This window comes from Balaenoptera ricei, chromosome 7 (genome assembly GCF_028023285.1).
Source record: "Balaenoptera ricei isolate mBalRic1 chromosome 7, mBalRic1.hap2, whole genome shotgun sequence".
Lineage (NCBI taxonomy): Eukaryota > Metazoa > Chordata > Mammalia > Artiodactyla > Balaenopteridae > Balaenoptera > Balaenoptera ricei.
Window position 1 is genome coordinate 63,261,753 of NC_082645.1, and position 12,114 is coordinate 63,273,866.

At 40.3% G+C, this 12,114-nt stretch overlaps 1 protein-coding gene across 2 annotated transcripts in view; it reads right to left on the minus strand.

The window, feature by feature from the left end:
* The window catches only part of ATF2 (activating transcription factor 2), a 78,458-nt gene extending 68,332 nt beyond the window's left edge, over positions 1–10,126 (minus strand). For both annotated transcript variants that reach the window (XR_009504220.1, XM_059928136.1), the window contains exons 1-2: positions 9,983–10,126; positions 1,888–1,988 (exon numbers count right to left, since the gene is read on the minus strand). The gene's annotated coding sequence lies outside the window, so the exon portion shown is untranslated. The remainder of the gene's footprint in view (positions 1–1,887; positions 1,989–9,982) is intronic.
* Positions 10,127–12,114: the final 1,988 nt, after the last annotated feature.

The window sequence follows — 12,114 nt, forward strand, 5'->3', positions numbered from 1 at the left end:
AAAAATCTGCCTGCCAATGCAGGGGACACGGGTTCGATCCCTGGTCCAGGAAGATCCGACTGCCGCGGAGCAACTAAGCCCGTGCACCACATCTACTGAGCCTGCACTCTAGAGCCCGTGAGCCACAACTGAAGCCCGTGAACCTAGAGCCCATGCTCCACAACAAGAGAAGCCACCGCAATGAGAAGCCCACGCATCGCAATGAAGAGTAGCCCCTGCTCGACACAACTAGAGAAAGCTCGCTCCCAGCAACGAAGAACCAATGCAGCCAAAAGTAAACACATTAATTAATTTTAAAAAAATTAATGAAAGCCAGAATGGAGTAGGCACAGAAAAACAGGGACGAAAAACCATGTAGCCAAGATGAAGGAAAGACGTTTCTGCAATGCCTGACTATGCTCTCTGTGACTGGGTCATGTGAGAATCTTCTGTATCCTGAGTATGAGCTTTTTTTAAGGTTGAATTTATCTGATTTTCTACCCCCTAACTAAGACTAGTACCTAGCCAACCCTGAAGAGAGGGTCTGCAAAGGGTACTGAAGGAAGTAATGCCTGGGCTTAGTCTTCTCAAAGAAATAAGAGATGATATTTTGGGCAGAGGAGACAGCATGTAGAAGCACAGTAAAGCAGAGTACACTGAAGGATCTCTAAGAACTTTTGATGGCTAAAGCATGGGATATATGATTGAAGGGAAGAGAGGTGAGGCGAGAGGGAAGCAAATCTCAAAGGGCCTTTAATACCCCAGTAAGGAGTTTGGAGTCCAACCTCACTCCCCCATCCCACCCACACCCTGAGGTTATTATAAACTATGGCCCTGCACCAAAATGTTGAGCTAAGAAAGTTTTTCCGTTTTTTAAATGTAAGTGGGTAGGGAAGAAGAAGCAACAGAGACTATTATGTGACCCCCATAAAGCCTAAAAATCTTACTATCTGCCTCTTTAAAGAAAAAGTTTGCTTAATCCTGCTGTAAAAAATGGAAAGATTTTAAATAGGTGAATTAGATAATCAAAGGGGGCATTTCTGCAACATCTCTAATGGAAGTGTGGAGGATGGATTGGTGAGAGTAACGCTATGCATAAGAAAACCAGTACACGTTACTACTAGATTCAGGAAAGAGAATGATGGTTTATACTCAAGCAGTGCCAGTCAAAATGAGAGGAAAGGACAAGTTACGGAAAAAAAATGTTCTTATGATAAGGCCTCTAATCCTTAACACTGTCTGCAGACCCTTGCGTGGACTCACCTCTGCCACCCACCCCAGTCTCATGATACCTTGATCTCTTGGCTCTAGTTAGGCAGACTTTTAATCAGCTCCCTCTCTCAGCCTAGCGTGCTCTTACTTCCCACTCATCTGTTCCTTTCTTAGTTAATACCACTCACCTCTGATCTTCCTCCATCCACTACCCCCCTACCCTGAAATTCGGATGTCTCATTTACTTATTCAGCCAATAAATATTTATCGAGCACATGCAAGAGGGTAGGACTTTCTGTCCAAAATATTTTTGAAATATAGAAAATATCTCAAGGATTAACTCCTGTTACTATCCTTACAAAATCCTAGGGGAGTTGGGACTTTAATATTGGAACTCTTTGCTACAGAGGGCTCCCTAGTCAGACAAGTTTAGGACCCTCTGGGTTAAACAAAATTATGTATTTTTATGTAAAGTCTTCAGTGTGCTTTTATATGCTAATATGCACTGTAGCTCCAAAAGGATATTTCCAAATTTGCTGAACCTTAGGAATTTTTTTTACTCAACACTATCAATATGGTAGGACAACTAGCATTCTGAGGACTACCGTCTGGAAACACCCCTTGAACTCAATAATATTTGAGAGACAATCACAAAATAAAAGACCACTTTTGCAGTAAAAGCTTAAAATTTCTTACCTTTCTAGCTGGTGGGCCATGAGCTTTATTTACTCTTCTGCCAGGAATCCCTCAACTCTAATCATGTAAGCAGTGCTTCTCAAGTTTCCATCTAAGTATCCCTAGGGCAAAGGAGAGGCAGAAAAGAGCAAACTCATTACTCTGCAAAATCTAAATAACCCCAGGGACTTCCCTGGTGGCGCAGTGGTTAAGAATCTGCCAGCCAATGCAGAGGACACGGGTTCGATCCCTGGTCCGGGAAGATCCCACATGCGGTGGAGCAACTAAGCCCGGGTGCGACAACTACTGAGCCCGCCTGCTGCAACTACTGAAACCCGTGCACCTAGAGCCCGTGCTCTGCAACGAGAGAAGCCACGGCGAGAAGCCCACGCACCGCAATGAACACAACCAGAGAAAGCCCAGAGAAAGCCCACACGCAGCAATGAAGACCCAACACAGCCAAAAATAAATAAATTTAAATAAATAAATAAATAACTCCACTACAAAAATTTGTAAATGTTTATTTTATATTTTAAAATGCATGTGTATTTTGCCTTCCATTCCATTATTTTTTAGTATAAAAATTAAGGTTCCCTGCAAAATCTTTAATGCTCCAGGAAGATGTTTACCTTGTGGCCTCCCATAATTCCTGGCACACTGCCACCTATCAGATGTGTAACAGTTTCAAGGATGGAAGCATGGCAATGGAATCTTGGTGAAAAGAGAAAAGTAAAACTTTTTAATATAACAGAAGGAAGAGGTAGTCACAGCTGATCCGCAAAACGGCAGTGCTGAATCTTGAGCGTCAAAATTCTTAAGAGTGGAGGTTAATGGTTCTTCTTGTGTCAGTGTCTTTCACACAACTGTTTATGTGCTTCTTATTTGGAAATGACTTTTTTATGCCTGTATCAGTTAGGATTAGGTTCAGCTGTGAGTGAGAAAACTCAAAATAACAATGGCTTAAATGAGTCAGAAGTTTATTTCTCTCACAAGAACACAGGCAGTCGAGAACCATGATCACTGGGAACCCAGGCTCCTTCTGTTTTGTTGTTCTGCCATCCTCAACATGTGGCGTCCTCTTCACGGTTTAAAATAACTGCTCAAGGTCTAGCCATCACATCAAATGGCAGGAAGGAAAATGGGGAGATGAGAGATAGCCTCCCTTTAAGGACACTTTTCAGAAATCTTACAGGAAACTTCTATTCTGGCCAGAACTTAAATCACATGGCCATAGCTAGCCAGGAAGCTGAGAAATACATTCTTTATTTCACCATATGCTTAGAAAAAAAAACTGGAGCATCTACAATAAGGAAAAAGAAGAGAATGAATATTGGTGGACAATTAGTTGTTTCTGTCATCATATGCAGCTCATTCTAAAATGTAAGATTGTTGGATACCTTGTAGAGATGTCTTATCAGTCCACTGAAGGGAGCTTTCAAAGGCAGAAACTCCTGCCAGTGGCCAAGGAGCAAGACCAATGTTAATAAGGACTTCTCTAAATATGCAAGACCAATCTGTAGGTGACAGAGTAAGAAGGAAAACTATCTGAAGACCAGAATAACAATACAAGAGTAAAGCAACAACCTAAATAGTTGTAGTTTAGGAAGATAAACTCACTAGGCAGTCCACAAAACTTAGGAATGATTACATGGGACCGTTAGGTAAGTAATGGAGTGCCTAAGGTGAGATTGGGCAAGAACTTGGCAGAAAGTTCAGTTGCCAATTGCATTAGGAAAAAGCAGCGATCCCAGGAACGAGATGTTAAAGGGAAAGTTGACCTTCCCTTACCTGAGGGCTGAGCTCCCATGCATGAGGGCCAAGTATGAACTTGGAGATTTCCTTACTGAACAGACTGTTGAAAAGAAGGGTTGCACTTTACCTTGAATAAGGTTGGCCAAAACAGCCTTAATATGTTTAAAACTTTTGATGCAAATACCAAAAGCTATAAGGACTCTCATTTCAAAATCGGCAACAAAATTGTTTTATATACAGACTGTTCCTTAAAGGAAAAGGGACCAGAACAGGGTATTTAGCTAGACAAATGTGAATTTGGGACTATGAATGGAGCAGCAATTCAAAAGACAAATGGCTCTGTGGGATAACTGTACTTACTACTGAAAATAATCCACATATAAGTGGATCCACGCAGTTCAAACCCATGTTGTTCAAGGATCAACTGTACTTATAGAAGAATGGTGTCAGTATCTTGAAAAGCCAGAAATTATACTTCTTTCAACTATCTAAACTCATGAGGAAATATTTTAGGAATCAACTTAGAAATGTGCAAGAGTACACAGTTTATCAAATTTCTTTTCAAGAGTATATATATGAGTGTACTAGGCAGAATGGCCCCCCAAAGACGTCCACACCCCAATCCCTGGAACTTACGAATAGGTTATGTTACATAGCAAAATGGACTTTGCAGATGTAAAAATCATCACAGATTCTAAAATAGGGAGATTATCCTGGGTTATCCAGATGGCCCAATCTAATCACATGAGCCAGTAACAGTGAAGAACTTTCTCTGTCAGAGAGATTTTGGCAGTAGCAGAAGTCAGAGATAAGCATGAGAGAGACTTTACCTGCCATTACTGGAGGGGGCAGCACTGAAAGCATTTCAACTTCTATGAGTGAAGACTAGCCCTGGCTGACAGCAAGGAAAGAGGGACCTCAGTCTTAAAACTGTATGTAGTCAACAATCCAAATGAACTGGGAAGTGGATTCTTCCTCAGAGACTCCAAACAGAAAGAATGCAGCTCTGCTAACATACTGATTTTGGCTTTGTAAGACCCTATGTAGTGGGCCCAGCTGAGCCCACCTGGACTTCTGACAAACAAAAACTATGAGATAAATTTGGGTTGTTTTATGATGCAAAGTATGTAGTGATTTGTGAAACAGGAATAGAAAATAAAGTAAGCAAAAATGCTAATGTACTCAGGAGGATAGGCTTGTAGCCCAAGGAACCACACAGATTCAGAGTTTTCTCTGTGCTCTAATTTCCTTCTCATATCTTGGTAAGTGCCACAAAATGCCAAGAAATGATCCTACAGCTCTCACTAGCAACAGCAATATGGTCATAATAACGAACTTAAACCTAAGAAGTTGAAAACCTGTAGCTATAAGCTAGTAGGAATTCATTCCCCTTTGAGTTTCTAAATTAAGAAAAATTTAAATGGTATGATTTCACTACTATCCTCTCCAGGAAGAAAAAATATACTAGTTTCAGGATTGTCAAAAATAATAATTGAAAATAATACTGTATATGTAAAATATATCAAGTACAGTGCATGGCACTCATATAGTATCTGTTCAGTTTATTAGAAGTTTTACTGTATTTTGACTTTAAATGTACGTTTTCCTAATACTTAATTAATCTAAATCTTACTACCTTCTTTACTGTTAAAGTCAGAAGCTGAGAACTACATAGTTTAACTTTTAGACAGAAGATTTTTACATTAATCTTTAACCCATGAATTTGATGTTATCCCATAAGGTTATTTGGTACATAATGTTTTACTTCATCAATGTAAGGAAGTGAGAAAAATATAAGTTCAGCTTTAATGAGGAAAGCAGCAGTTTTTAATTGTTCCAAGAACATGACAGATGTTCTTCATACATATCACAACTCCCAAGAATATACCAAAGTTTTGATGAAATTCCTCAAAGTTGATGGGATACATGAAGAGCACCACAGACTTTTCTCAATACTGTATTCATGAAAGTACATTATGAGTGCAGTTGGCCCTCTGGATTCAACAAACCTCAGATCAAAAATATTTGGGGGGAAGAAATTCCAGAAAGTTCCAAAAAGCAAATCTTGTATTTGCCTCCTGACTGGCAACTATTTACATAGCATTTACATTGTATTAGGTATCATAAGTAATGTAGAGACGGTTTAAAGAATACGGGAGGATGTACTTAGTTTATATGCAAATACAATGCCATTTTACATAAGGGACTTGAGCATCAACAGATTTTGGTATCTGCAGAGGATCCTGGAACCGAACCCCACAGATGCCAAGGGATGACTGTATGTGAATAGTGAAATCAGCCCAGTATCTCAAAATATTATTTAATAATATCAGTAGTCCAATTTTTAAGTCAAACTTCATTTTTTCAAGTGAGTCTTGATTATTCCCAGACCTTTAACTCCTAGGTGAATTAAGGTAAGCAAGTTCTTGTTTTATAGTTTAAAATTACAACAGAACAACATTAGAAATATATAAATACAAAGAATTTACAGATTAATGGTTATGAATATGAACAGTGCTAATGAAAGTTTTTTACTAATAACATCATTTTAGATTTGGTAATCATATCAGTTATACAAAATAATGTCCATAGCATTATTTTTGCTCAAGGTAGATGTATAAAATGTACCTATTGATCATTGCTTTTCCTCACTAAAAACTTATCTTTGTAAAAGTAAAAAGAATAAATAGAAATAGAAGCTCACAGCTCACCAAGAATTACAACAATTCATAATCACCTCTTAGGAGTACATCAATAATAATTTCGCATTATGAAGAGGGCACAAATAAGATACAGATTATGTACAATTCCCATTACAACACTAGTAAGCTTACCTCCCCCCACACCATGCAAAGTACATCAAAATTCAGGTAAATGAAAGAGATATTACCTCAGAAGTAACCCTCAACCCAACATCCACACTTCAACAATCATTAAAACCTATCTTACAATGATAAAAGATACTAGTGACTCTCAACACCATGATTGAGAAATGATGCTGTACTTATATTAAATAATTAGTAAAGAAATCAAAAGAACAAACATTAGAAGTATGATGTTGTAATTTAATCATCTCTTCCACTATAGAGAGGAAGAAATGAAAGGTCTCACAGAAATGTTTATAGTGGGATTGGTGGAGCAGAAGAAAATGACAACTGGATGGCATGCAAATCATAGTATCATGACTTTATCATCTCAAAATGTGGATGTGCTATACTGCATGAGTTTTATATAGAAAAAGTCCCACTTGGGAAGAAGGGATGTATACGGAACAAAAAATACAAGCTATTCTCTCACATGGATTTATGAAAATTCTAAGGTAGTATTATAAGTTCCACCACAAACTGTAAGTTCCTAGGGAAAACTCAACATTATTGCCAAAGCTACCAAATAGATGGCTGCTGTACTGCCTTCAAGCCACACCACATGCATGCCTGTTGGGGTTGTGATGGATTATTATTATTTTTGAATGAACTTTAACAATTATAATTACCATACCATATACTGAGTACTCATTAAGTTCCTGACACTGTTTCAAGCATTGTATATACATTAAATATTTGAATGTTCACAACAAGGCTATGAGTTAAGTATTATCTTTAAAGATAAGGAAACTGAGGCACAGAGAAGTTATATTACTTGCCCAAGGTGACACAGATAATAAGTGGTAGACTCATGACAACCTGATTAGTAACTACCCTAAAACATTGCTTATATACTTACAATGAGCCAGAACATAATACTGAGGAAACAAAAAACACAGTCAATTTGGCTGTAACATACATATTCTTTATTTGAAGGGTTACCTATATGGAATGTCATTATTAAGTTTAATAATTCACAAATGTATAGTTCAGAAAGAAGCTCTTACATTAAAACAAACTAGCATAAGACATCCAATGTGTAAACTATGTAAAACTGCAGAAAACTTAAGGATTATTGTTACTAGGATGTCAAAAGTTTCAGTAATCTTTAAGAGAAATAAAATCAGTGAAATGACAGAAAATATGAAATATACAATATCTGTCCCAGCACACAGATCACTGGCAGACAAATAACTACAGACTGATATAGTCAACTAAATAAAACTTCTAAATAATGTCACTTACTCACATTAATAATTCCTAGCTAGGTAATCCTACTTTTTTTAATAAGCGCAACTCCAAAGTTGGTAAAATTATGACAAAGTTGATGCAGTAACATTCTGATGACAGTGTAAACTTGCTCAACTCTTTGGGGAGGCAAAAATTTGGCAACTGTAGAAACATTTATATCCTTTGACCTAGAATCTCATTTGAGATTGGTATCTACAGAAACAATTCAAAATAAAAGATCTATGCACAGAGATGCTTAATTCAATGTTAAAACAGGCAGAAACTTAAAGTTATTTTCCTGTTGGACATTTAAAATTGAGGCAATTTTAGGGACCTCCCTGGTGGCACAGTGGTTAAGAATCTGCCTGCCAATGCAGGGGACACGGGTTCAAGCCCTGGTCTGAGGAGATCCCACAGGCTGCGGAGCAACTAAGCCCATGTGCCACAACTACTGAGCCCACGTGCCACAACTACTGAAGCCCGCGCGCCTAGAGCCCACGCTCCGCAACAAAAGAAGCCACCGCAATGAGAAGCCCGCGCCCCGCAACGAAGAGTAGCCCCCGCTCACCACAACTAGAGAAAGCTCGCATGCAGCAACGAAGACCCAACGCAGCCAAAAATAAATAAATAAACAAACAAACAAACAAACACCTATGTTCTAAATTACCACAATATTATAGTTTAAATAATTAAAAACTTAATGGCAGTAGCATCCTCTCAGAACAAGATTAAACATGTCTTAGGAAAGCAGCATACACAGCACTGTAAATTTGGAATATTCTTACAAACTATTTTACAAAGATTAGGATTCAATTATCAATGACCTTAAAGTTCCATTAACTTTTTTGTTTCTTGATCTGAAGAAGGGCATCTCTATTTTTGAACACACTTTGTTCCTGCAGTTTTGAAAACAGTTTTTACAGTGGATTTTTCAAGTCACTGTAACAAATTTAAATTTAATTACAAAATATCATTGCTATTGCACTTGTCGTTCAGGGCACTTAACCCTACTGGGGTGACTTTTTAACAAGCTTCTCACCTTCACAGTTTTGGTACAAAAAACCAAGGATATAGGCTTTCAGATTATGCCTAGGAAGACTATTACTGACAGTGGTTATAAATTTCTTCAGATAGGACAAAAAACGTGCTCAGAGGAACAGTTTTTGTTCTGATTTCAAATATATACATTAAATTTATTTACTGTTACTGTCTCCAAAATTTTAAATTCCTAAGAAATTGTAACTTTCACATAATAATTTACGGATTAGTCAATAGGCCTAAGGTCCATCAGGAGTAACCCCTTTTACTCCATCATATTCACAGTAGTTTTGCTCTTGGCCTGACCAGTTTTAAAACTCTTCATTAAGCAAAGACAATTTTATACTACCTAAAGACACAAAAATAGTCCCCATCTCTTCCGTCCTCTGCCTCCTTCTAGCGTCAGTTCAACCAGCGAACACAGAAAACACACTCTCGGCCCTGGTCCCCAGGACATCAATTAAAAAAAAAAAGCACAGGTGATTTCCCTACAGAACGTTTGCAGTCCACCCAGAAAGGTTAAAAAAAAAAAAAAGGGGGGGGGGGAATACCAGAATCAATCTGCACCCGCACCTCAGCCCCGCCCCATCTGGAAAAAGAGGGGGGTGGCGGGAGTGTGAAGGGGCAGAAAGGACAGAAAAGGCCGAGACTTCCAGCTCCCAGGTTCTGCATACCATTTGTTCCATCAGCTCCCACCGCGGCCAGAGACCCTGACCCTGTTTTCAGCCGCGCCTCCTGATCCTCCCCCTCGCCACCATCACATACAGTCCCCAACCACTGAGTGGGGAGACCAGAGCCGGCCCTCTTCCTGTTCAACCCAAGGACTGAAGGGGGCTCTCCCTGCACCCTCGGCAAATCCGACGTGTGCCCCAGGGATCTCCGAACTGACCAGACAAGGGGACGATATATCAGGGGGAGGGGTCTAAGAGGAGCCGTTATTCCTTTTTCCTCCTCTTCAGGAAAGCGCGCGAGCGGGGAGGGGCCGGAACAACAAATGCCAGTTACCTAACGGTCCGGCCTGGCCCGCCGGGCTCCCTAAGCCGACGCCGCGCGGGCCGCTAAAGCTGCAGCACAGCCACAGCCGCCCCGAGGGCTAGGCACGGGCAGGAGCGCCCGAGGTGATGGGAAGCGGGGGGTGGGGACTATGGTGAGCGACGTCGCCATGTTAGTGCCTTCTTTCTCCGTATCCCTACAGTCTCCAGTCCTGCGGCCCTCTCCTCATCACTACTCACCTTTCCAGGTCACTAGTTCATGCTTCTTTCGGTCGCTGGGGAGACCCGAGCTCAGCGGTGTTTACAAACCACCCCTGGAGGAAAGGACTGAACCGCACTTTAAAGGCCACGGGCTCCCACAGGCTTCCGTCCTCTCTCGCGAGATCGGACTGACAACCCTTCTCTCCGCCCCACTCCCGGCATCCCTCCTTTCTTCTCGCGCCCCTCCCATCCACGCACACGCCCCTTCTTGCCTCCTTCAGACAGAGCGCCTCCGGATCAGGCGGTTCAGTCAGGCTTAAGGAAGCGGGCGGGAACCAAAGAATACTCGGGCGCTGGTTATTGGGTACAGAACCCGAAGGGCGGGAAGCAGTTCTGGAGGGGGCGGGACCAGAGAGTTAGAAGAGTGGAGTTTCTGTACCCGGGAGCTGCGGAAGGCTGTGATTGGCAGCCGGCTGGAGGTGGGCGCGAGTGTAGGGCGCTGGAGCAGGTGGATGTTGAGGTCGCGTGAGGAGGTTGATGGTGTGCAGGGAGGAAAGGTGAACTCTGGGAAGGCTGCGGGTGGCGGGAGAGAAAGCAGGAGGAATCCTCTGAGCCCATCTCCGGTAACCTGGTATTTCCGTTGCTGTCACTTCCCGGCCCTTGGTAGGAAGGAGGGTAAAGCGCAGGGAGGCGCGCACCGAAACCCACCTTCCGGCTGCACTGAAGCCTGAGAAGAAGAGCTTCGGTGTAGAAGACGCGGAGTTTGCTGGAAATTACCCCCTAAGCCCCCTACGCGCCTGAAACGGGGAAGCAAGATGTCAGTTCCGAAATAAATGAAAAAGCCTTTACCATGAATGGCGTTTGTTCGAATTTTACTAAGCTGTAGCTGGAACTGATTCCTCAGGCTCTTAGCGCCCAGTACAGTGTATGATGTTAGCATATAATTATGTTCTAAGTAACTTACTAAAAGGAAATACAGTGCCTTCCACTATATCTCCCTAACTTAAAATAGTGCAAGAGAAAAATCCTCCATATTATGGTGTATCCTATTTTATCAATTTTCCTTTACTTAGTAGTTATAGATAAAAATATATCAATTTTAGTAGAGATAATTCCAAACCTTTAAAACATCAACAACTCCGTATTAACACTTAAGAGAGGACCAAAGGACACCAAATTAATACGAAGTAGAAATAGCACTCTTTCCATAATACTATCCTACTGCTTAATAGGCCGATGCAATGCCTAGGAAATATTTGTCAAGCTTTGAAAGTAGCTGTTTAAAAAGAAGGGGGAGGGAGGTAATCATTTGATTAACATAAAGGACAAAAAAGACTATTTATTGCTCTTCAGTTGACACAGATACATTCCTACAAAGAGAAGTGCTGAAAATATTTCTTAATGTTGCTCTATGATTCTCTTTACAACTTAAATGTTTCAAATGTTAAAGGTAGGGATATTGATTTTTCAATAAATACACCCTAGCACCCTTGAAAAGTATGATGGGGACCCTGCGAAAATTTGCATTAATTATTTTTTTAAAAAGCACGTTTTTTTCAGTGCCTTGTTTTCCACTTATTAAGTGATGATTTCTAGTCTATAGCAAAATTATGTATTAAGTTTACATATGAACATTAAATGCACTCAAACATTATCTCCAAACTCAAATGAAACTGAAATTGTTGGAAGATTGTGGGGCATAGTATTTGAGAGTTAATGAACCTGCAGTTCAATAATGGTATCTGGCGTAAAAGTGACATTGTAATGGCACTGGACCTTTTAGCAGGTTTCTGGCCTCTATACATGTATGTGAGCCAACTCACCCCTCTTTTAAAACTAATTTCATTACCCAAGAGACCTGAAAGAAGCCAAATTATTGACGCTGTTTATGTCTCAAGTTAAAATGAAAGTACCATCTCTACATTAGTAACATTGTAGTAGTGTTAGTGTAGTGTAGCACTGATTATTAAAACCTCAGCAGTTCAGATTACTGATGATGAACATGGTGATGGACAAAATGTGCGACTGACAGATCACAAATTGTTAGGTCTAGAATATATTCACTAAAGTGACACTTCTCTCCGTCCCCCAAAATGTCTAATGTGAGCAAGTGAGTTATAAATGTTATGGCATTTCAAAGTAGATAGACTTTTTAAAACAATTATTTTCCA